Source organism: Crinia signifera, chromosome 5 (genome assembly GCF_055691185.1).
Source record: "Crinia signifera chromosome 5, ASM5569118v1, whole genome shotgun sequence".
In the NCBI taxonomy this organism is placed as follows: domain Eukaryota; kingdom Metazoa; phylum Chordata; class Amphibia; order Anura; family Myobatrachidae; genus Crinia; species Crinia signifera.
In genome coordinates, this window is record NC_139221.1 from 154955215 (window position 1) to 154980203 (window position 24989).

The following is a 24989-nucleotide window of genomic DNA, read 5'->3' on the forward strand; positions in this document are numbered from 1 at the left end:
AGATTGTCCGTCCCGAAGTGCTGCGGCATCCAAGAGAAGAAGGCCCGTTGCTGCAGAATCTGCGGAAGCAGGTAAATGACTAAACAACACCCCATTACACATACAGTACACACACCCATGTCACATCAACAATATCTCACACTACATTCTGCTCCTGCTGCTACATTGCAATGGAAATGAATGTAATCTGAGCTAGGCATGTGACATATTATTACTGTCAATGTTGCATGCTGTATCGGGGTATATGTGTAAGTGCATAACACCCCTAGGTATGGGCGTCAGCCATCTATAGCCCTATGTAAAACAGTGTAGACGACAGTGTGGCCTATATATGCATCAATACTTACCTCTTCATCTGTATCCACAGGTGCTATACAACTAGGGAGCAACCCAACAGATTCTTCAATAGTGGTGCTAGATGAAATGGACATCATTCTTGATCCGGTCGACACCTTTGCGGCAGAGGAAGAAATGCAGACCTCGTCACAGAGTGATCTTCCCCCAAGTGGGGTGTCTCCCAACCCACCCCCAACCACCCAGCCACCCCATACACCAGCTACTGCTTCCCAACTAGCTAACTCCTTGGTTAATTTCAAGGACAAACAGCTAGAATTCATGGCCTCCCAAAGCCTCCAAATTGGTAATATACAAGGGTACATGCGTGACACCTTCCTTCAGTTACGCAAAATTGCACGTAGTGTCCGGGTAGGTGTAGGCACTCAAGTGCGCATTGCCAACAGTATTGACACCCGTTTTGCAGAACTAACTGCTGCAATAAGGGAGCAGAATAGCCATATTGGGAGCCTGGCCCAAAGTCTCACAGCACTAACCCAAACATGCACAGCGCAGACCAATGCCCTACTAGCTATGCAGGCCCAAATACAGCAGCAGCAGGAAGCCAATGTGGGAGGTGGCACTACAACAACCCTCAGCAGTGTATCCAGCACCCCAATAAGTGGCTCCCCCACTTCCCCACCCCGTCGGAGTGTGAGGACCCGTGGTGGGCTTAGTGCCGGCTCTAGAAGTGGTGTAGGGCTGCCTGATGCTGGCCGAAGGTAGCTGCTACATGAGTGTGTATACTTACTAAAATGCCAAAGATCTTTGTACATGGCCCCACAGTTGGTATTTAGCACATGTAAAAATGCAGAATGCTTTTAAAAAAAAAAAGTAAAAGTTGCTAACCGCATACCATTGTGTTTGTGTCTTTTTCTCAATATAAATTAATGTGTGAATTACAACATATTATAATGGTATATGACTATGGGATTGCAGTAAAGTAGTGTGGTATAACTCCTTGGCTGGCCAAGGTTGCGGATCTACATATTCCAGCAGGCTCTGACACTCATGGTTTGGACTGTAATGGTTGTAGTGTGTCTGGGCATGCTGGCACATGTAGTTCCACAACACCAGTGAGCCATGTGTCACTGCAAACTTCATTCATACATGTATCAAGAGTACTTAGAAGGTAGATATCAGCAAGGGATAGGTCAGCACCACCATGTGCATCCGTTGGGGACTGGGGTTAGGTTAAATGTGGGTGGAAACAGATGGTATTGGTCAATAATTTTTTAATGAGTACACTTACAACACTGGTACATTTTGGAGTACAGGGCACATGTGCTTACCAGAAAAGTAACGGCTGCTGATGTATGTCCGCAACAACTTCTTTATAGCAAGTAACAGTTGAGTCAAATGCTTTGACAAAGTGGCCTGTGATACCACCAAGGCCCATGAGGTCACAGACTGAGTGGAGGCTGTGGACAAATAGTAGAGGGCACACATTAATTTGTGGTGGCCAGACACTGCATAGTTGGCACCCACAAAATGGGACAAATCCTCTCTCACCTGCTCATATAACTCCTACAGGGTAATGGGGTTCAGCGTAACCATCCCCACAACCTGTTGATCCGACAGGTAGTCCAGGTACAGGCGAGCACCATACATACGTGGGGTACCCAGTAGTGGGGGGGCTACCAGGATCTTTTGGCCAGCTTCCTCCCTCCTGCGTTGCTCCTCCAAATGGGACACATCACAGATAAGCAACTTTAAAATAGTCATAAAAATCTACATGATTTAAACCCTCACAGGTGTCCTTACTGATGTTGGGGTTAATGTAGGGGTGTTTGGGAGTGAAAATGAAGGCACCTGTGTTGAAATTAACCATGTGTGCACTTGACCAAAATGAATTCTGTGCAAATTCGCCAAACAGAACCAGGTCTGAAATAAGTGCGATAAATAGACACCTAAAAAGTGCGAATTGCAAATGCGCATTGCATTAAATAAGCGGTTAGTATACTTTTGAATTGGAAAACATCTGGATGCGATAAAAGTGCGAATTAATCTCGCGCTTTTGGTCCGCATACCTTTACGCACATAATATGCGATTTCAGTCCCTTAGTGCATCACATTAAATTTGCGATTTCTATGAAAAATGCGATATCGCCATTTTGTGGTCTAAATAACGCCAAAAAACGGAAATCGCATCCCATAGAATGTCACCGCCTGTTTCACATAATTTTTAATCAAATTCGTAATCATGTTTTTATAACTGTTGTATGTTTTTTATATATAAGAATAAATTGATTAATATGCTAATAACAAAATAGATTAATTATACTCAGCAGTGTGGCACTCTCTCATAAAATTAAATTTGTGAGTGTTTTAATTTTACACATATATATATATATATATATATATATATTCCATTGACAAAAAACCTTACGGTTTCACATGTCCCATTAAGGCTTCTTACACATGATCTCACATTTCTGAAACCTGTTGTAACTCTTCCACTCAAACGCCAAAAAGCAATGAAATTCCGATCATTAAGGCTGACGCCTTAATGGACGTGTTCCTTGCGCAATACAGATATGGTACGCCATCACAGCCTGTGGGTAAGTGCAGATTCAGCACTCTCACAGAGTGAGATTGCTGTCACTCACACAATGGTGGAGCTGCTAATTCACAGATTTGTGTGCTCATTGGAATACACACATGCAGTCTATGCAACTGAAGGTCTGAGCAGTTATGTGGCGCACTCATCCTAATAGGTACCCCCAATCATCTAACACTGTCTATACCACTGAGTTACTATAGTGTTCATTCTAGCACCCGCCATCTTTGAAAACCCATGCAGTTCCTCTTCCCTGCCTGGGGTGTAGCTGTCTGCTGTAGTGCTTCTAGCACAGTGTGATGTGTATATCAGCACTGCAAACCAGACCTGTGCTAGAAACACTACAGCAAACAGCAACACCCCAGACAGGGTAGAGGAACTGTATGGGCTTTCAAAGATGGCGAGTGCTAGAATAAACTCTATTACTAGAACTATCCCACTGAGAGGCCAACATCTTTCACACTCACTACATATATCCATTTCATTTAGTATTCACATACAGTTACCAGAAACATCTTTCATAATTGCAAAAACTAGAATACTCCCAACCACTATGCATCTACACTTTCTTCTCCTATACGCCTTCAGGCTGCTCTGTCTTCCCCGATACCTACTGCTGTGTGTATTCCCTCATCTGCACCAATGTGTCTTTTCCCATCTGCCCTGCCCTGTCTTTCCACACAGATGCGACTGTTTCCTTCTATCTGTGCCACTGGCTTCACCTCTATTAGTGATACTCTGTCTCCCCCTCCATCCAGGCTGCTCTGCCTGCCTCATCCATGACAGTGTCCTTCCATCTGTACTGCTGTCTCCCCTCTCCATCTGTACTGCTCTGTTTTCCTTTTATCCCCTTTGCTCCAAACCCCCTCCCCCATCAGTGCTCTTTCCTCCAACTGCTCCTCTGTTTCCCACCCAATCGCATCACTCTGTCTTACCTTCCCCAATCTGTGCCACTGTTTTCCACCCATCTGCTTCGTTAGTCCCCCATCAGTGCTGCTTAGCCTTCCTACCATCTACACATATGTATTCCTCCCCATCTGCACCACACTGCCTCCTACCCCAATCAACACCACTTTTACCCCATCCTCTCGGCTCTGTTTACTGCTCAGACCTTCAGTTGCATAGACTGCATGTGTGTATTCCAATGAGCACACAAATCTGTGAATTAGCAGCTCCACCATTGTGTGAGTGACAGCAATCTCACTCTGTGAGAGTGCTGAATCTGCACTTACCCACAGGCTGTGATGGCGTACCATATCTGTATTGCGCAAGGAACACGTCCATTAAGGCGTCAGCCTTAATGATCGGAATTTCATTGCTTTTTGGCGTTTGAGTGGAAGAGTTACAACAGGTTTCAGAAATGTGAGATCATGTGTAAGAAGCCTTAATGGGACATGTGAAACCGTAAGGTTTTTTGTCAATGGAATTTCATAGCTTTTTTCAATTTATTTTTTTAATTCAGAAATCTAAAATTTCACTGTAAGAATAAACATTGGATGTATTTAAATGTTTAATGATAACACACACCTGGCAATGAACATTACCCCTGGCCACAAGAATTACAAACCCCTGGCATTGAGTATGACACCTGTGAAACCCCTGTCAACAGGCAAGACATCCATCCCATGAAACCCCTGGCAATAAGCAGGACACCCAGAGTGTAGAAGCTTTACTATAGGGCATTGAAGGAGGACAATGTACACACGAGGTACACATAAGGGGGCACAGCTTACGCATGAGGGGCACATCGTACACACGGGGGGCACTGGGGGTCAGCGTACACACAGGGGGCACTGGGGGGACTGCATACACATTGGGGCACTGGGGGAGGGACAGCGTATACACACACGGGGGCACTGGGGGGGACAGCATACACACACAGGGGCAACAGCATACACACAGGGGGCACGGGGGGTAGTGTACACATGGGGGGGACTGGGGGGGCAGCGTACACACGGGGGCACTGGGGGGCAGCATACACATGGGGGGCACTGGGGGGACAGCGTACACACGGGGGGCACTGGGGGGACAGCGTACACACGGGCGGGCACTGGGGGCACAGCGTACACACGGGCGGGCACTGGGGGGGACAGCGTATACATGGGTGGGCACTGGGGGGACAGCGTACACACGGGGGGGCACTGGAGGGGACAGCGTACACACGGGATGGCACTGGGGGGGACAGCATACACACGGGGGCACAGCGTACACACAGGGGGGGCAGCGTACACAAATGGGGGTGCACAGTGTACACATGGGGTCACTGTGGGGGACGACAGCGTACACATGTGGGCACTGGAGGGGGACAGCGTACACACGGGGAGCACTGGGAGGACTCCATACACACGGGGGGCACTGGGGGAGGGACAGCGTAAACACATGGGGGCACTGAGGGAGGGACAGCGTACACACACATGGGGGCACTGGGGGGGGCAGCATACACACACAGGGGCAACAGCATACACACAGGGGCATTGGGGGGCAGTGTACACATGGGGGGCACTGGGGGGGCAGAATACACACGGGGGGGCACTGGGGGGACAGCGTACACACGAGCGGGCACTGGGGGGGACAGCGTACACACGAGTGGGCACTGGGGGGGACAGCGCACACACGGGCGGGCACTGGGGGGGGGACAGCGTACACACGGGCGGGCACTGGGGGGGGACAGCGTACACACGGGCGGGCACTGGGGGGGGACAGCGTACACACGGGCGGGCACTGGGGGGGGGACAGCGTACACACGGGCGGGCACAGCGTACACAAATGGGGGGGCACAGTGTACACACGGGGGCACTGTGGGGGATGACAGCGTACACATGGGGGCAGGATCACATTGTAAACACGGGGGGCACTGGAAGGGGGACAGCATACTCACGGGGGGCACTGGGATGGGGACAGCGTACACACGGGGGGCACTGGGTGGGCAGCGTACACACTGGGGGTATTGCGTACACATGGGGGGCAATGGGGGGACTGCGTACTCACAGGGGGCACTGGGGGAAGGACTGCGTACATATGGGGGCACCGGGGGAGGGACAGTGTATACACACGGGGGCACTGGGGGGGACAGCGTACACGCGGGGGACACTGGGGAGGGGACAGCGTACACGCGGGGGACACTGGGGAGGGGACAGCGTACACGCGGGGGACACTGGGGAGGGGACAGCGTACACGCGGGGGACACTGGGGAGGGGACAGCGTACACGCGGGGGACACTGGGGAGGGGACAGCGTACACGCAGGGGACACTGGGGAGGGGACAGCGTACACGCGGGGGACACTGGGGAGGGGACAGCGTACACGCGGGGGACACTGGGGAGGGGACAGCGTACACGCGGGGGACACTGGGGAGGGGACAGCGTACACGCGGGGGACACTGGGGAGGGGACAGCGTACACACGGGGGACACTGGGGAGGGGACATCGTACACGCGGGGGACACTGGGGAGGGGACAGCGTACACGCGGGGGACACTGGGGAGGGGACAGCGTACACGCGGGGGACACTGGGGAGGGGATAGCGTACACGCGGGGGACAATGGGGAGGGAACAGGGTACACGCGGGGGACACTGGGGAGGGGACAGCGTACACGCGGGGGACACTGGGGAGGGGACAGCGTACACGCGGGGGACACTGGGGAGGGGACAGCGTACACATGGGCACTGGGGGGGACAGGGCACACACAGGGATAGTGGGGTGGGGGACAGGGTACATACAGGGATAGTGGGCTGGCGGACAGGGTACACACAGGGACAGTGGGGGAACGGATTTACCTGGGTGCAGCTGCAGTACAGGGGGGACAGTACACACGGGGGGCAGCATACAAACGGCGGGCACTGGGGGGGACAGCGTACACACGGCGGGCACTGGGGGGACAGGGTACATACAGGGACAGTGATGGGGGAAAAGATATGCACAGGGATAGTGGTGTGGGGGACATGGTGCACACAGGGATAGTGGGGATAGGGGACAGGGTACATACAGGGACAGTGGGGGGATGGATTTACCTGGGTGCAGCTGCTCCTCTGATGGCCCATGTGGCTGCTTTCTTTCTTCCGGGTGGCGGAGGCAACTCAACGTCGGGGCTTCACCAGACTGTTAGGGCTGCAGGCTGTGGAAGCGGCTGAACCTGGTCCCGACGAGTCCCGGCGGCAGCATGGGGAGGACAGAGTCTGGGTGTATTAAATATAATAATAATAATTATTACAATAACAATAATAATAATAATGCGTACACACGGGGGGGCACAGCGTACACACGGGGGGGGGGGCACAGCGTACACACGGGGGGGGGGCACAGCGTACACACGGGGGGGGGGGGGACAGCGTACACACGGGGGGGGGACAGCGTACACACGGGGGGGCACAGCGTACACACGGGGGGGCACAGCGTACACACGGGGGGGGGGCACAGCGTACACACGGGGGGGCACAGCGCACACACGGGGGGGGGCACAGCGTACACACGGGGGGGGGACAGCGTACACACGGGGGGGCACAGCGTACACACGGGGGGGGGGCACAGCGTACACACGGGGGGGCACAGCGCACACACGGGGGGGGCACAGCGTACACACGGGGGGGCACAGCGTACACACGGGATGGGCACAGCGTACACACAGAGGGGGGACACGGCGTACACACAGAGGGGGGACACGGCGTACACACAGAGGGGGGACACGGCGTACACACAGAGGGGGGACACAGCGTACACACAGAGGGGGGACACAGCGTACACACAGAGGGGGGACACAGCGTACACACAGAGGGGGGACACAGCGTACACACAGAGGGGGGACACAGCGTACACACAGAGGGGGGACACAGCGTACACACGGGGGGCACAGCGTACACACGGGGGGGCACAGCGTACACACGGGGAGCACAGCGTACACACGGGGAGCACAGCGTACACACGGGGAGCACAGCGTACACACGGGGAGCACAGCGTACACACGGGGGGCACAGCGTACACACGGGGGGCACAGCGTACACACGGGGGGAGCCCACAGCGTACACACGGGGGGAGCCCACGGCGTACACACGGGGGGTGGGCACGGCGTACACAGGGGGGGTGGGCACGGCGTACACAGGGGGGGTGGGCACGGCGTACACAGGGGGGTGGGCACGGCGTACACACGGGGGTGGGCACAGCGTACACACAGGGGGTGGGCACAGCGTACACACAGGGGGTGGGCACAGCATACACACGGGGGGTGGGCACAGCATACACACGGGGGGTGGGCACAGCATACACACGGGAGGGTGGGCACAGCATACACACGGGAGGGTGGGCACAGCATACACAGGGGGTGGGCACAGCATACACACAGGGGGTGGGCACAGCATACACACAGGGGGTGGGCACAGCATACACACAGGGGGTGGGCACAGCATACACACAGGGGGTGGGCACAGCATACACACGGGGGTGGGCACAGCATACACACGGGAGGTGGGCACAGCATACACACGGGGAGGCACTGAGGGGGGACAGCGTACACATGGGGGGATGCACTAAGGGGGCACAGCGTACACATGGGGGGCACTGAGGGTGGACAGAGTACACACGGTGGGCACTGGGGACGACGACAGCGTACACACTGGGGGGACGACAGCGTACACACGGGGGCACAGCGTACACACAGGGGCACTGGGGGGGACAGCGTACACACGGGGGCACTGGGGGGGGGAACAGCGTACACACGGGGGCACTGGGGGGGGGGACAGCGTACACACGGGGGCACTGGGGGGGACAGCGTACACACGGGGCACTGGGGGGGGACAGCGTACACACGGGGGCGCTGGGTACATACAGGGACAGTGAGGTGGGGGACAGGGTACACACAGGGACAGTGGGGGGGACGGATTTACCTTGGTGCAGCTGCTCCTCTGATGACCAGGGTGGCTTCTTTCTGCCTTCCCGCTGGCGGAGGCAACTCACGGAAGCGCCTGAATCTGGTCCGCAGGCTATGGAAGCGCCTCAGTCCCGGCAGTACCATGGGATGGTCAGCGTCTGGGCAGGAAACATAATAATAATAATATTGAAGGGCACAGCATTCACACGGAGGGGGGCACGGCCTACACACGGAGGGGGGCACGGCCTACACACGGAGGGGGGCACGGCCTACACACGGAGGGCACTGGGAGGGGAACAGCGCACACACGGTGGGCACTGGGAAGGGGACAGTGCACACACGGGGGGCACAGTGTACACACAGGGGGACAATGTACATATGGGGGGCACTGGGGGGGGCAGCGTACACACGGGGGGCACTGGGGGGACAGCGTACATACGGGGTGCACTGGGGGGGTACAGCGTACACACGGGGTTCACAGGGGGAGACAGCGTACACACGTGGGGGCAGTGGGGGGCAGCGTACACATTGGGGTCACTGGTGGGGACAGAGTACACACAGGGGGCACAGCATACACACGGGGGGCACTGGGGGGGGCAGCGTACACACGGGCATACTGGGGGGGCAGGATACATATGGGGGTAGTGGGGGGGGCAGTATACACAAGGGGGCACCGCGGGGGGGGCATCGTACACACGGCGGGCACTGGGGGGGACAGTGTACACACAGCGGGTGGTGTGGGTTCAGGGTATATACAGCATATATAACGGGACACCCACTATATACAATAAAATGACAAGGGATAAGACCTGCGAGGATGCACTGCAGCAGAACCCTATCTGCACGGCGTGAAAGAGGTCCTTCAGCCGCTCGGTCATACCTGTCTCCTCGCTCCTGGCTAAGCCGTGCAGCCGTGGAGCACCATGCTGCGGATGGGCAGCCCCCCGGGAGCCGCTGCCTGTCACCACACATGGAGCGATGTAGGGGCATTTTTTAGGCGATCTAGTGATAGCACTTAGAAAATGCCCCTAAATTGATACGTGTGTGGCCCCATTAGTGTCTTGATGTCTACAAAATGTTACAGTATAGCGGCTGCAGCTTTTTCCCGAACCATGTTCCGTTGTGCTCTATATGCACTCAGTCACCCACACAATATACAAGTGTCTCATTTACAATAAATCAGCAAAGTCTTCTGGTGCATAATAGTTGCATCACCCGGGCTGCCATCATGTATGGGTAGGATGTATATACTGTATGGGGAGGGGGTGTGTATATGTATGGGAAGGGGACATGTGTAGGAGGTGTCGAACATGGCAGCATGGACGGTGTAATGGTTATAGCATTACTGTCTCACAGCTCTGAGGTCATGGGTTTGATTCCCACCATGTGCAGAGTTTGTATATTCTCCCGGTACTTGCGTGGGTTTCCTCCGGGTACTCTGGTTTCCTCCCACAATCCAAAAATATACTGGTAGGCTAATTGGCTTCCAACAAAATTTAACCCTAGAATGTCTGTGTGCGTGTACATGTGGTAGGGAATATAGATTGTAACCTCCACTGGGGCAAGGACTAATGTGAATGTTAAAATATTCTCTGTAAAGTGCTGTGGAATATGTGTGCGCTATATAAGAAACTGTTAATAAATAAATAAAAAAACATCGGACATATGTAGGAGGGGTAAAACGGGCATATGGGGAGGGGCTGTATATATATGTATGTGAAGTAGAACATGTATATATATATATATATATATATATATATGTATGTATGAGTATGTGTATGTGAAGGAGACATATGTAGGAGGGGTAGGACGTGTATATGGAGAGGCGGTGTATATATGTATGGGAAGGGGACATATGTAGGAGGAGTAGAATGTGTATATGGGGAATAGTTTAGACTTGAGAGGTAAAGCTGGGTACACATGGAATGATTTCAGAACGATTTGAAGCCCAATATGGGCGTTCCCGATCGATTGGAATGACCAATTGTTCAACTCGTTCTGTGCATCGTTAACGATGCGTGTACCCACGAATAGTTATCGATGCAGGAGATCATAGACAAATATTTTGTTGTGTATCAATTTGTTCCATTTGTACGCACAATGAACAATTCGATACACTTGTGAACGATGTCGGAATGTTATGGACATCGTTCCGTGTGTACGGACTTTTAGACAGGGCAGAGGAGGGGTGGGGACTGAGGGTGAGGGGGCAGGTCATTATGAGTGACAATATTATGGTCACACAGTGTTGAGGAGGGGGCGGGTACTCAGGGTGAGGTCATGATGAGTGACAGTAGAATGGTTAGACAGAGTAGAGGAGGGGCGGAGACTTAGGGTTAGGGGCAGGGTAATGGTGAGTGACAGGAGGGGACGATTCAGCAAAAGTAGTGTCAGGAAAGAGCTGATTTGGGCAGAGAGTGACTGAGAGTTGTCAGGCAGGGGCAGAAGGGAGGGATTACATGTTTGGCATACAATTCTGCTGCTGCACCTGCAGCAAATTCAGAAGCAGTATACATCAGAGTTTGCCGTACGTAAAACAATGCACCCTACCCCCTGTGCAATCACTGTCCACTAATCTCTGCCCTTCACCTGTAAGCAGTGCTCCTGCAGAAGATAACGAAGTCCTCTGCCTGACGGAATAATGGAGTAGTTGTCTCTCCCTGTCCCTCATCCAGGGAGGCTGCGACACAGTCCACCCTCACTCATTATGCTCGGACTCGGAGCTATTGATGAGATAGTACAACAAAGCAGAGGGCTGGGACGGAGCTAATGCATGCAGGCAGGAGAAGCTGCTCTGCAGAATCTGTCATGACGATGGCTTGCTAGAGGGAGGAGGAGATAAGGAAGCACACACAGTACAGACAAGTTTGTGTGGGGAGGCAGCAGCAGAAGGCAGTAGTATGCACATACATGTGTGCAGGGGCGGATTGGGGACAAAAAGTGGCCCTGGAAAATATCTAGAAGTGGCCTCATGTGGGCGGCCACAAATCATTAATGGGCGGAGCCAGCATAATAGTAGGCGGATCCGCATCCAGCAGCGCTGGGCCTTATATTTATTGCAGTGTATAGGGAGAAGGAGGTGGGGTGAGAGGAGGTGAGGCAATGGCCAGGAGTGGGCAGAGAGTACGACAGCGGAGTGGGAGAAGGTGGGGCAACATCCAGCAGCAGGGCCCTGTGCAGTGTTGCCGCTGCTGATACACTGCCTGGCAGAGGTGGATCCAGAACAAAATGACAGGGGGGCATCATAACAGGGAAGGGAGGGGGGTTATTTGCACATGTTCCCAAAACAGTTGGCGTTGTCTCAAAACAAGGGCATGGCCTCAAAGGGAATGATGAGGAGAGACAGTGGGTAACAGTGAACAGATGATTGAGAGAGGCAGAGGGTGATGTCTTGGAAAGGCAGAGTGACAGGAGAGAGATTAAAATGGGGAGATAGTGCCACAGGGGAGAGGTAGATGGTGATGAAGTGGGTGATGGGGAGAGATAGGGAGACAAAGGTGGCTACAGGGAGAGACATAGGGAGCTAGGGAAGGTGAACGGAGGGATGAGAGTGAGAGTGGGTGAGAGGTACATGGTCAGTGAGAGGGGAGAGGAGTGAGTCAGTGAGGCACAGAGAGCGAGAGTGGAAGCGAGAGAGGGGGAGAGAAATGGGCAGGGAGAGAGGGGACTGGCAGGGTGTGAGTGAGTGAGAGACAAAGGGCCTTATTCTAGTTCACTCTTTCTGACAAAATCCTTCTTAGATGGACAAAACCATGGGCACTGCAGGGGGGGTAGATGAAGATTGTAAGCTTGCAGCAGGGCCCTCCTACCTCCAAGTTTGTCTGTTGTTACCCAGTTTGTTTTATCACTGTCTACTATTGTAAAGCACAACGTAATCTGCTGCGCTATATAAGAAACTGTAAATAAATAAATAATAAATAAAATGTGCAGAGAGAATTAGATTTGGGTGGGTTATTTTGTTTCTGTACAGGGTAAATACTGGCTGCTTTATTTTTACACTGCAATATAGATCTCACTTTGAAGTAAAACCCCACCCAAATCTAATACTCTCTGCACATGTTACATCTACCCCCCTGCAGTGCACATGGTTTTGTCCAGCTAAGAAGGATTTTGTCAGAAAGAGTGAACTAGAATAAGGCCCAAAGAGAGAGAGTGAGTGTGTGAGAGACATAAAAATAGGGGGGAAAGAGGAAAGAGGGTGAATGAGAGGGGAGAGTAAGTGAAAGGGGGTGAAAAAGAGGGGGTAGGTGAGAGGAGGAGAGAGAGGGATTGGGTGAGAGCGGGAAAAGTGTGACAGGTATAATAGGGGGAGGGGAAGTCAGAGAGAGGAGGGATAGTGAGAAAGGGAAGAGAGAGAGAAAGTGAGAGGGGGTGCATGAGAGGGGTATGTAAGGGAGAGGGGGTAAGAGTGTTGGCAAAAGAAAGAGAGGGGTGGGTGAGAGGAGGAGAGAGTTAGGGGGGGAGAGAGAGGTTGGGTGAGAGGTGAACGTGAGTGACGGGAGGATAGTAGGGGGATGGGAGAGTGAGAGATGGGCAGAATGAGAAAGGGAAGAGAAAGAGTGTGTTAGGGGGAGAGAGAGGGAGAGGAGGGTGAGAGTGAGAGAAAGATGGGAAGAGTGAGAGGAAAGGGAGATGAAGAGTGTTTGAGATGGGGAGTAACAGAGAGATGGGAGGAGAGAGGGAGGGGCCGCAGGGCTGGTGCAAGGTATCTCAGCACCCTAGGCACACTATCTGCCTACTCCCCCCAAATATTCCCATATACACACACACATCAATACCCCCAGGAGATTGGGGTTAGAGGAGGAACCCCAGTGGTAGATGAGATGGGGTTTTAAAGGAGGAGACAGCCGGTAGAGGAGGAGAAGGGGGTGGGATAGGAGATGGTTTAGGAGGAGAAGGGGGTGGTAGAGGAGGAGAGGGGGTATAGGGGGAAAGTGGATGGTATAGGAGGAGAGGGGGTGTAGAGGAGGGGAAGGTGGTGATGGGGGTGGTAGAGGAGGGGGAGGAGTTGGCAGTGGTATAGGGGGAGAAGGGAGGGTATAGGAGGAGACAGGGGTGGTGGAGGTGAAGAGGGGTGGTGTATGGGGAGAGGGGGGTGGTAGAGAAGGGAGAGCAGGCAGGTGTTTGAAGATACATAAATTACTTTGCACCTCCTAATCCTTCCTGCCCCCTCAATCAAAGTGGTGAGTGTACCTCAGGCAGCTCTCCCTCTCTCTCTCTCTCCAGCGCCAGGCCACCAGCAAGTCGGGTTTCTTGTCTTCAGTCCCCTGGTGCAGAGCCTCTACCTCTTATCTGCAGTGCCGGGCTTTTACTCGTGGTCCCCAGCGCTGGGCCTCCTCCTTCCAATCCACGGAGACAAGCTTCCTCCCCGCCATCCACAGCAACCCTCCTGATCCACGGTGCTGGCAGCAGATCTCCTTGGTAGAGCAGGAGACTAGGTTGTAGAGGAGGAGACAGGGGTTAGAGGAGGAGAGTGGGTGGTAAAAGAGGAGAGGAGGTGGTAGAGCAGGAGAGGGGATTGTATAGGAGGAGAGGGGGTAGAAAAGGAGAGGGGGGTGTAGGGGAGGAAACGGGTTAGAGGAGGAGACGTGGGGTAGTAGAGGAGGAGAGAAGGGTTTAGAAGAGGATGAGAAGGGGGTGGTAGAGGAGGAGAAGGGGGGTGGAGATGGCATGGTATAAGAGGAGATGGGATGGTACAGGAGAAGGGGGTAGTAGAGGAGTGGTATAAGAGGAGATGGGGGTGGTAGAAAAGGAGATGGGGATGGTAGATGTGGAGATGGGGGTGGTAGATGAGAAGAGGGGGGTGGTAGAGGAGAAGAGGGGGTGGCAGAGGAGGAGAGGGGGGTGGTAGAGGAGAGTGGGGTGGTAGACAAGGAGAGGGGGTTGGCAGAGGAGGAGAGGGGGGTGGCAGAGAAGGGAGAGCACAGGCAGGTGTTTGAAAGTTACATAAAATATTACTAATCCTTCCTCCCCCCACAGTGGCATGTGTACGTCAAACAGCTCTCCCTCTCTCCAGCGTCGGGCCTCCCCCTCCTGCTCACTTCACGAGCAGAGCCTCAACCTCCTATCTGCTGCACCAGGGGGATGCACTGCCCGGGGCAGGAGAAGTGCACTGCTCGGGGTGGTAGGGGGGGAGAGAGTGCACTGCTCGGGGCAGGGGGTGTGGTCGGGTGCCGCTCAGGGCGGGATAAGTGTGCTGCATTGAAGTGCGCTGCTCGGGTCGGGAGTGGGGGTCGAAGTGCGCTGCTCGGGTCGGGAGGGGGGGTCGAAGTGCGCTGCTCGGGGCGGGATGGGGGAGAGAAGTGCGCTGCATTGAAGTGCACTGCTCGGGGCAGGCGGGAGGGGGGAGAAGTGCACTGCATTGAAGTGCTCTGCTCGGGGCAGGCGGGAGGGGGGAGAAGTGCGCTGCTCTGGGCGGGAGAAGTGCGCTGCTCGGTGCTGGACTACGGTGGGGGGTGCGCTGCTCAGGCAGGAGGGGGAGCAAGGGGACGACAGTGGGTGGGTGTGGGTGAATGAGAGTGAGTGAGAGAATGTGGGGGAGAGTGGCCTCACAAGACCTCCAGCTTCTGGCTCCTCTGTGCGAGTCCTCCACAGGGGGTCTACGGTTACAGCTCTCCCTCTCTCCAGCGCTGGGTCTCCTCCTCCTGCTCACCTCAAGAACAGAGCCCCAACCACCTATCTGCGGTGCAGGGGTATGTGGGAAGTGCGCTGCCTGGGGCGGAGGGGAGTGTGCTGCTTGGGGTAGCAGGGGGGGGGGAGTGCTCTGCTCTGGGCGGGAGGGGGGGAGAAGTGTGCTTCATGGGTCGGGAGTGCAACCTGCATTGAAGTGCGCTTCTCGGGGTGGGCAGGAGGGGGGGAGAAGTGCGCTGCCTTGAGGTGCGGTGCTTTGGGTGGGAGGGTGGAGAAGTGCGGTGCTTTGGGTGGGAGGGTGGAGAAGTGCGGTGCTTTGGGTGGGAGAAGTGCGCTGCTCGGGTGGGAGGGGGGAAGTGTGCTGCTCAGGGCGGGAGGGGGGGAAGTGTGCTGCTCAGGGCGGGAGGGGGGGGAGTGTGCTGCTCAGGGCGGGAGGGGGGGGAGTGCGCTGCTCGGGGCAGGACTAAGGAGGGGGGGCGTGCTGCTAGAGCGGGAGCGAAGGGATGACTGGGGGGGGGGAGGTGAATGAGGTTTGAGTCCTCCATGAAAAAGAGGAGGCATTAGGTTAACTAATTCTATTAGCCTGCCCTCATCTTGGCCATGTCCCACGCCCTCTCCCTCCCGGCTCTCAGCTCCATTTGCCCCCTCCTCTCCGCACACTGTCCATGCTCCCTCACCATCTCTCTCCTCCTCTCCGCTATTGCTATTTGTCCCCTCATTCTTCTACGCACCTGTTGTGGTGGTGTTTGTTTCCTTGCGCCGTTGTCCGGGCAGGGCACCATTAAGGTGCTGCTTGTGCGAGTCCGACACTTCCGCATCCAGGTGCTGGACAGGGACTGACTTGCTGAGCAGCAGGGCTCCGAGGAAGCACAAGAGCGCAGAGAGCATCGTCAGCCTCTGCCTGCTGCAGCTGCTGCCACAAACAGCAGCGCAGCGATTGTAATTTAAAAAAAAAATCCATAACTTTACAAGTGCCCCCTGACAAGCCTGGCTGTGTCCCCCCTGCCACCGGCATGCTGGATGGATGGCTGCACCGGAGGAGGATAGTCACAGCGGGCTGGAGGAGGCTGAGGCCGCATCCAGCAGCAGGGCTGCTGCTGAATAAGACACGGGGAGGGGCTGTGTGGGAGCTGTGCGCTGCCGCTGGTGCCTGCCGGGGATATGCTGCTTGTATCCTGACCGATCTAACGAGACCCCTAGTGTGCGGCAGGTCAGGCTGCCGTGTCGCAGCCTCCCTGGATAAGGGACAGGGAGGCTGCGACACGGCAGCCGGACCTGCCGCACACTAGAGGTCTCGTCAGGATACAAGCAGCATATCCCCGGCAGGCACCAGCGGCAGCGCACAGTTCCCTCTTCCATGCTGAGGCGATCCGCCATTAACTCACCAGCGGGCAGCGCCAGGATCGATCCACCCACCGGGATGCCGCAAACCAAGGGGGGCTGCTGGGGTGTGTATGGACGGCACCCCAGCCCCGCTGCTTGTGCGGTCTGAGTGTGGACATGGTGCTATACTGCCGCCACATCCTCCCATTCATTCGTGCTGCTGCCTCAGAGCCTATTATAGACCACACTCAGACCGCACAAGCAGCGGTGCCAGGGTGCCATCCATACACAGTCCCAGGGTCAGGAGGACACACGGTGCAGGGGTGGAGAGCGCATGGTTCTGGCCGCAGCAGCGCATAGTGCTAGAAAGTCGGCCATCTTGGTACACCCAACTGAAGCCACTCTGTGTACTCCCCCAGCTGATTGCTTGTGCGGCTGCGCAACAAGTTGAAACGTCCTATCTCTATAATGGGGGACGTTTCACTAAATTAAAAAAAAAACTGTACCTATCTGAAAATCCTCAACCCCAAAAGGCACTCCACTGGGACAATATCTACCTAATAAAACAAACCCCAAGTCTCAATTGTTCCTCTACCCTGAGTTATGCCTTCCCAAAAAAACCCTCATAGACTAACATGGGTGACAAAGTGTCATTTCGCGAGTGTCAGGAAAAAACTGGCAGTTGGAAGTTTAGATCGCTCCCAATTGGTCATTTTTTAATATTTCGCCCTGAAATTTGGCACGCAGCACCGGTTGACGATTCTACGCGTACATGCCAAATTTCAGCTCAGTACGCCCAGTCACTTTTGAGGTGCAGTCCCTCAAACACCATGCCCCCATCCGAAAAGTTCCCTATGGGAAAAATCCGTTCGTTGGATTCAGCCTTAATATAAGGGCACTACCGTGCCCTTATAATATATATAACCTTAGTTATCAAAGGCACTCGAGGGCGACTTGTAGAAAAAACAACTGACACCAGGGTAACAGCAGCAACGTTTCAATGATTTCTCATTTTCTTCAGGCTTAATACACAATACAAAGACACATACCTTTATAGGGCATGACACACCTCTTGTGAACGCGGCGTTCCCTGGCCCGGAACCACGCACCCGGCCAGGACGCAGATTAGCTGACGTCATCAATCCCTGTCCGTAGTCAAGGAAACCAAGACACCACTACTTACGGTGTCTACAACATACAGAAAAATACAGCATGTCACCAATTAACATCGTACTGACAATTACATTAAATATATTGATAACTTTAAAGTTTACATTTACCATGAGCAAAAGTGAGATTTATTTTCTTGATGTCAAAATTGTGCGTGAAGAAAGTATAGTGAATACTACTTTGTTCACTAAAGACACTGACCGGAATAATTTATTGCTCTATAGTAGCTTTCATCCAGCTCCTCTGAGGAACAGTTTACCGTATTCTCAGTTTTTAAGAGTATATAGGATCAACAATGTTAGGTCTGTGGCAGTCGCGCAAATTGATATCATGATGAAAATTTTTTTGGAAAGGGGGTATCCTGGTTCCTTGTTGGAAGATGCTAAAATGCGAGTCCTTGGCATGGATAGAACAGACACATTAACAAAAAAATCGGGTACCCTGCCCCAAACGCCCATGCTCCCACGGCCAACTGTATTTAATCCTGAAAGCAACAGGATTAACAAAATAGTGAAAAAGCACTGGCCATTGATATCATCGGATGAATCATTGGGGTTGTCATCCACTAGATTGCTCCCATGTTACAAGAGGGGGAGGAATCTGCGGGATTATTTAGTGAAAACAGACATGTCAAAAATTAATGTGACAAAACCTACCCATTTCTTACAGGTCAATAATGGGTGCTATGGCTGTGGGTGTATTACATGTGGATTTTTGTTAAAAGGAAGGAGTTTTCCGCATCCACACACTGGTAGACAGTATGACATTAGGTATCATTTAACTTGCAAGATGCGATACCTGGTCTACCAAATAGTTTGTCCGTGTGGGCTGTCATACATAGGAAAAACGGAACGGACGTTCCGGGAACGTATGGCAGCCCACAGGTCTTCAATTAAATTGGCTCTGCAAGAGGGTAGCAGTGAATTACCAGTTGCAAGGCATTTTGTTGATTTTAAACACAGTCTAACATCGATCCGTTACCGCATGATAGATTACTCCCCCCCCCCCCCAGTAGAGGTGGAGATCGAGGGAATCTCTTATTGAAAAGGGAATGCCAATGGATCATGAGGTTAAACACCATTGCTCCTTATGGCCTGAATGACCAGTTGGGTCTGGGCTGCTTCTAAATGTTGCTACATGTTGCTGGGCATATGAAGGTCTTAGCCGAACGAGCATTATGCACATTGAAAAGTTTTGTTATCAATATATTTAATGTAATTGTCAGTACGATGTTAATTGGTGACATGCTGTATTTTTCTGTATGTTGTAGACACCGTAAGTAGTGGCGTCTTGGTTTCCTTGACTACGGACAGGGATTGATGACGTCAGCTAATCTGCGTCCCGGCCGGGTGCGTGGTCCCGGGCCGGGGAACGCCGCGTTCACAAGAGGTGTGTCATGCCCTATAAAGGTATGTGTCTTTGTATTGTGTATTAAGCCTGATGAAAATGAGAAATCATTGAAACGTTGCTGCTGTTACCCTGGTGTCAGTTGTCGTTTTTTCTACAAGTCGCCCTCGAGTGCCTTTGATAACTAAGGTTGTGTAAACCGTCTGATTGGACGGGGAGAGTGCACCGGACGCAAGGAACAAAGCCTAAGAGGGGAGTGCCGGGCCACGATTGAAATATATATATATATATATATATATATATATATATATTGTATTCTTTTGTACACAATGTGATGTGGTATCAATTAATGAAAAATTTCTATCACTTCAATAAAGTGTATGAATCTTGTAAACTTGTTTAGCAGCCAATGGTGTATATAAACAATAATCAGTGAAGCAGCAAAGGTATGTCACTATGCACTGTTAAATTTGTAATCTGACGACAGTATAAATACTGAAATGTTGTTGATTGCATCCAAAACATTTGAAAAGTCTCTGCGCTGTAATAATGTAATAAGACAAGACTGATATTGTATTGAATAAATGTCAATATATATTTATTTCATTTAAAAATAAGCTTTTTTAATAAGAAATAATGAAAAATATATACATCCTAAATGTATCAATATGAAATCATATAATCATGCATTAAAATTCTAACATAAAAAAGAGGTGAATTAGATGAAAACTCTCAGAAAAAAAAAAATTAAAACGTACTGGCAATGTCAGAATATATAGGAAGCTTCCATTTTATATCATAGGGTTCAAGATTTTTAATCTGCACTATGTTGATCCTTCGAATCAGCAATGCCCGTACTATATTGGAAACTGTGTGAATTAGATTTGATTTTACCATTGAAGTTTTTATATAGTCTGATAGTTGATATTGTGGTTCTAGGTGAATTTATCTTCACAGTCTATTATTTATATGTATCAATATATATCAATATATATCAATATATATATATATATATATATATATATATATATATATATATATATATCTCAATTAACATAATTCAAAGTGAATGAATTCTTACATAAAGATCACTTCTTGTCAGACTTCTATGAACATTAGATGGGTGTACCTGGATCCCACTGGTTTCTGCCAGGTCTGACCTGCTGGACAATTTCTGGTTTCAAAAGGGGTAAAGCAAAGTATGTCTTCCACACTAAGGGCCTTATTCTGTTTGGTGCGGTCCATTCCGTATTCTTTCGGAGGGCGCTTTTTAGCTATCTGCGCATGCGTAGGCAACGCAATGCGCATGTGCAACGCAGTATCTTCGCACTCGTTCTCACCAATACCGTCTACAAATGTGCACCGGCAAAACTAGGCGTAAATCTGGGCGTACACTTGGGAGTGCACGAACAGTGGTAGGCGTGCTCAGACTGGACACTGAGTGCATGCGAACCAACACGGCAGAAATCTGCGGAGTCCATAAGCAAGTTTCAGTTCTCGGAGAGCACTGGTTCATGCGCTAGGCCAATTAGTACGGCAGCACCTTAAACACTCGTAGCTGACCACAATACAATCCACTCCTCTAGTCATTAGTGATTAATTACACTCTTTTCACAGGTTCAATTGGAAGCATTGCTGCCTAAATGGCCCATTACAAAATACTAGAATATATGCTGCAAACACGACTGGATTGTTGGTATCTGAATGTGTTTAAGTATCAATTAGGAAGTAATTTATTACATTTAAAAATAATATATATGTTATGAGGTAGCCTAATTGGATAAGTGTGTCATGTTGCTGAAGCATGACTTCCGAATAGATCAGTGAGGTTTGCGGAAATACACCAACTCGGTGCGTACGGTCAGCTTTCCGGATGCAGTAAAACCGTGCAGAGTCTTAGAGTTCCCACCGCACGCACACGTTTGGATGCAGTCTGAAGACACTCCCTCTTCTTAGCGAGTCCGTCCGAACGGATGCGGACGAACTGTGCGTGTGTGTTCTTAGAATGTCCGCCGTGCGTGGCATTCGGTCATTTCCGAAAGAACGCGCATCCCAAAGAACCAAACAGAATAAGGCCCTAAGTTATCTTGACCCACTGCTGCTATGGTCCCAAATGTTGCCCATTTCTTTGTGCTTCTTCAAACGAGCTTAAACAGCACATCTTGAAACCCCAGTTTGCTTTGGGATCTTTACCTGCAAAAGACCTAGACCTAGAGAAATAGGCTTTCATTTATCAACTACTTATGTAACCTTAAGGATACTATTCCTTAGTAAACTGTAAAACAATTATAATTAAAATGACATATCATTATATACAGGCAAGTTATGCTTTTACCTTAGGGTTATGACGCACATTAAGATCCAGCAGAATGCAGTTATGTGTAGTATAAAGTAGCCATTACAAGTTAAACAACAGTCTGAGCACACACATTGTGTCACATACCATTGAGTACTGAGATTCAAATTACGAACATGACTTAATTATATGGTTATTTCTTCCTTTAAATGTATATGTTAGAATGAAGGTTGGCCATTTTTAGGCACAACATTACATAAAATAATAGTGTTTAAAATTACACATCCTGTTAAAATATACATTTGCAAGGCAAATGATATTTCTTTTCCTTTGTGTATTGTAAAATTATGTATTTGTTCCACCTTAAATGTGCATAAAACGACAGTCAGTGACTAATTGTCAGGCAACATGCTACCTGTCTGAGAAAAGATCCGGAGGGGGTGGGGGATTATGAAATGCAGCTTTGCAAAGCCATACTTTTAGCTTTTAATGTGCAGTTTGGAAACTATTGTTAGCCACTGTGGTGTCAGGTCAAGGCATCAGGTCCCACTGTACAACGTGCGGCAGAGTCCAGCATGTCCTTTCCACTGCTGCTGCATCTGAGTAGCTGGTCGCCCGGCAACCACAGGCACTGAGTGGTTACTTCTGCATTCGGACCTGGCAGTTACCTTGTCTGCTCTTGGTTCTGCTTTGGTATCAGTGAGTTCTCTGTTCTGGAGACCTGGTTACCCTGTTCCTTTTGTCTGTACCCCTTATTAGGGGATTGCGTGCTTATTATCGTGGGCAGCTTTATGCTTATGAGCCACAACTCTGGGTTCTCCGGATTGTGCTGTAGATTATTCTATGTGTTTGTGCTGTGAGGGTTGTTCCAGTGATGTAGCTAGGTGCCACAGAGCCCGGAGCATGGGCATGTTTAGGGCATGCAGTTAGTACTGTGGTGGAATGTGGACCCCCTTTACAGTAGCGTGTTCCCCACATGCCTGTGTGCCCAAATGCCCTAAGCCTCTGTTACATGGCCCCTTCATAGCATGTCCCCCCACATTCCTTATCATGCATCACCATATGCTGCACTACATAACTACTCTACATCACTACACTACATCCCCCTATATCCTGCACTACATCACTACACTACAGTACATCCCCCTATTTCCTGCACTACATCACTACACTACATCCCCATATACCCTGCACTACATCACTACATCCCCGTATTACCTATACCTTGCACTGCATCATCCTACACCCTGTACTACATCACCCCCCCTATATACTCTATGCATCAGTATATAATAAGCCCCTACATGCTTCATCACCCTACACACTTTATTACTACTCTGTGCTATGGGTCCCCTGTCCTCAGCACTGGCAGGTCTAAAAATAGGGCAAGACAGTAATTTAGCACACACACACACACTCTGTCACACGCTGTGCTCTCTTAAACACACTCTGACCCAATACACAGACATGCACTTTACCCAAAAACACACACACCTCATACACATACTGAATACACACACTTTGCCACAATACACACACTGTGACCCCATATACACACATTGTGCCCCAAAACACACACACGGCCCCCATGCATAGACTGTACATTGTGTACATACTGTAGCTCACCCCAGTCAGATGCATATCCCTGGAGCTCTCCTGCAGCTGCGGTCATTCAGCGCGGTCCCTTCCTAGGCTCTGATGGGAGCAGGGTCTCAGTGCCGGTGGCAGCATGGTCCCTTCCTCAGCTCCTGTGTGAGCAGGGTCGTGGCCTTGGTGCCAGCAGCTGCAGGGCCGCATCCTCGGCTCCGGCAGGGGGAGTTCCCCAGTCTCCTCTTTCCTTCCTCTGTCAGGGCAGTCAAATTGTGTGTCCAGACCTGGCAGCACAAGAGGGCCAGTCTCCTGCTGGACTGCAGAGCTAACCATTAGGCGCTCACAGTCCATCAGCCACCAATGCTTCTGATTGACTGCTGTACTGCAAGCGCTTATTGGCGAGCGCCGCGGTCCGGCAGGAGACTTGAATTAAAAATAGCGTCAGACAGCCGTGCACAATAGGGAGCAGGGAGCGGGCGAGACAGGCGGGCTGGCTGTGCATGGCTCCGGCGCCCAGTGATCAATCGGCACCTGGAGCTTGTGCTCCACTGGCTCCGTCCTCGCTACGCCGCTGGGTTGTTCTGCATTTTAGTGGCATTATTTTGTATTTTCTTGTGTGCTGTTATATTGTGCTTTGATGTTGGTGTTAATTCATGCTTTTGCATGATGTCATTTTCTTGTGTATTGCGACTATATTGTTGGTGTGATTAGATCGCTCTCCTTTCTGTTTATGGCGGTGGTGCTGTTTGTCATTGCTATATTATGGTTTTGCTCTGTATCCTTAGTTAGCTTCTCCTCTTGTGTTTCTTTAAAATATTTCTGCCACTTTGTCCCAAGTAAGATCTGGTGGCACCAGAGTTGGACTTAATTCACCCCTATAGACATGGCTTTTAGAGGTGAAGTCCTAACTTTGCAGGTGTCAGTCAACTCTGGGAGGGTTCAACAGAGGCAGTGCCTGATGTGACAGTTCTAAACAGCGGTTATGGCTTGGAGTTTGAACTTGGGGTTTGAATGCCAGACTGCATATAAAAGAGAATCTATTAAAATCACCATACTACGTAAAAAAAAATCAAATATAGAACTAAGTGCCAAATGAGTCTAAGGGGGGTATTCAATGAGAGATAATGACTGTCAGCTGTGCTGCTACACAGATGGAATTCAATTGTTTCAAAGTTGGATCTGTTTTGTCAAAATCTGTTTTCCATGCTGTCGGAAACAGTAGCATTGAATAGGTGGTGAGCGTTATTTTCCATGTTGGAAATAGTGCCTGACATTAAATTCCACCCTAATAGTATTTAGGTCTAGAACTCTGGCGATTGTCGCCTCGGTAACCTAAGGTCTCACCATGTCCTGTAAAATTGCAAATCTGTTAAACGGAACTGTGTAAAATTGTAACATTACAACCGTGTATTGATATAACTTATATAACATGATAACATTGTATGTGAATTTTTAAACTTTGTTGCATATATATAAAAAAAATACAAGCAGTTAATGTAGTGTTTTTTTATGCCTAGGATAGGAGGAATAGATTACACTGCAAGAGTTTTGAGCTGGCTGATTGGTTGGAATTTTATCTCTCTCCACTTTATATCTCTATAATGTTTGATACATCTCCTCCTTTAACTAAAGAAGTGTTTTATATTTCCCTCATAAAACTTAATTGACCCAAAGAAAGCAGTTATGGCTATCGGTTATAAAGCAGTTATGGCCACCGGATGGGTATAAAGTGTACAGAGACAAAGTACCAGCCAATCAGATCCAAACTATCATGCCACAGACTGTGTTTAAAATAAATTACAGTTAGGAGCAGATTACTTGTTGCTTTATCTCCGTCTACTTTATCTCCATCCACGGCTTAGTAAATAGATCCTTTAATTTA

The 24989-nt window shown here is 50.9% G+C and overlaps 1 long non-coding RNA gene across 1 annotated transcript; it reads right to left on the reverse strand.

Moving 5' to 3' along the window:
• Window positions 1–300: 300 nt before the first annotated feature.
• On the reverse strand, window positions 301–11533 carry LOC146080650 (uncharacterized). The gene is made up of 6 exons (XR_014474930.1): window positions 11341–11533; window positions 8768–8909; window positions 6902–7066; window positions 1846–2013; window positions 1626–1754; window positions 301–452 (listed from the first exon to the last, which is right to left on the reverse strand). It is a non-coding gene; the product is annotated as an uncharacterized LOC146080650 (long non-coding RNA).
• Window positions 11534–24989: the final 13456 nt, after the last annotated feature.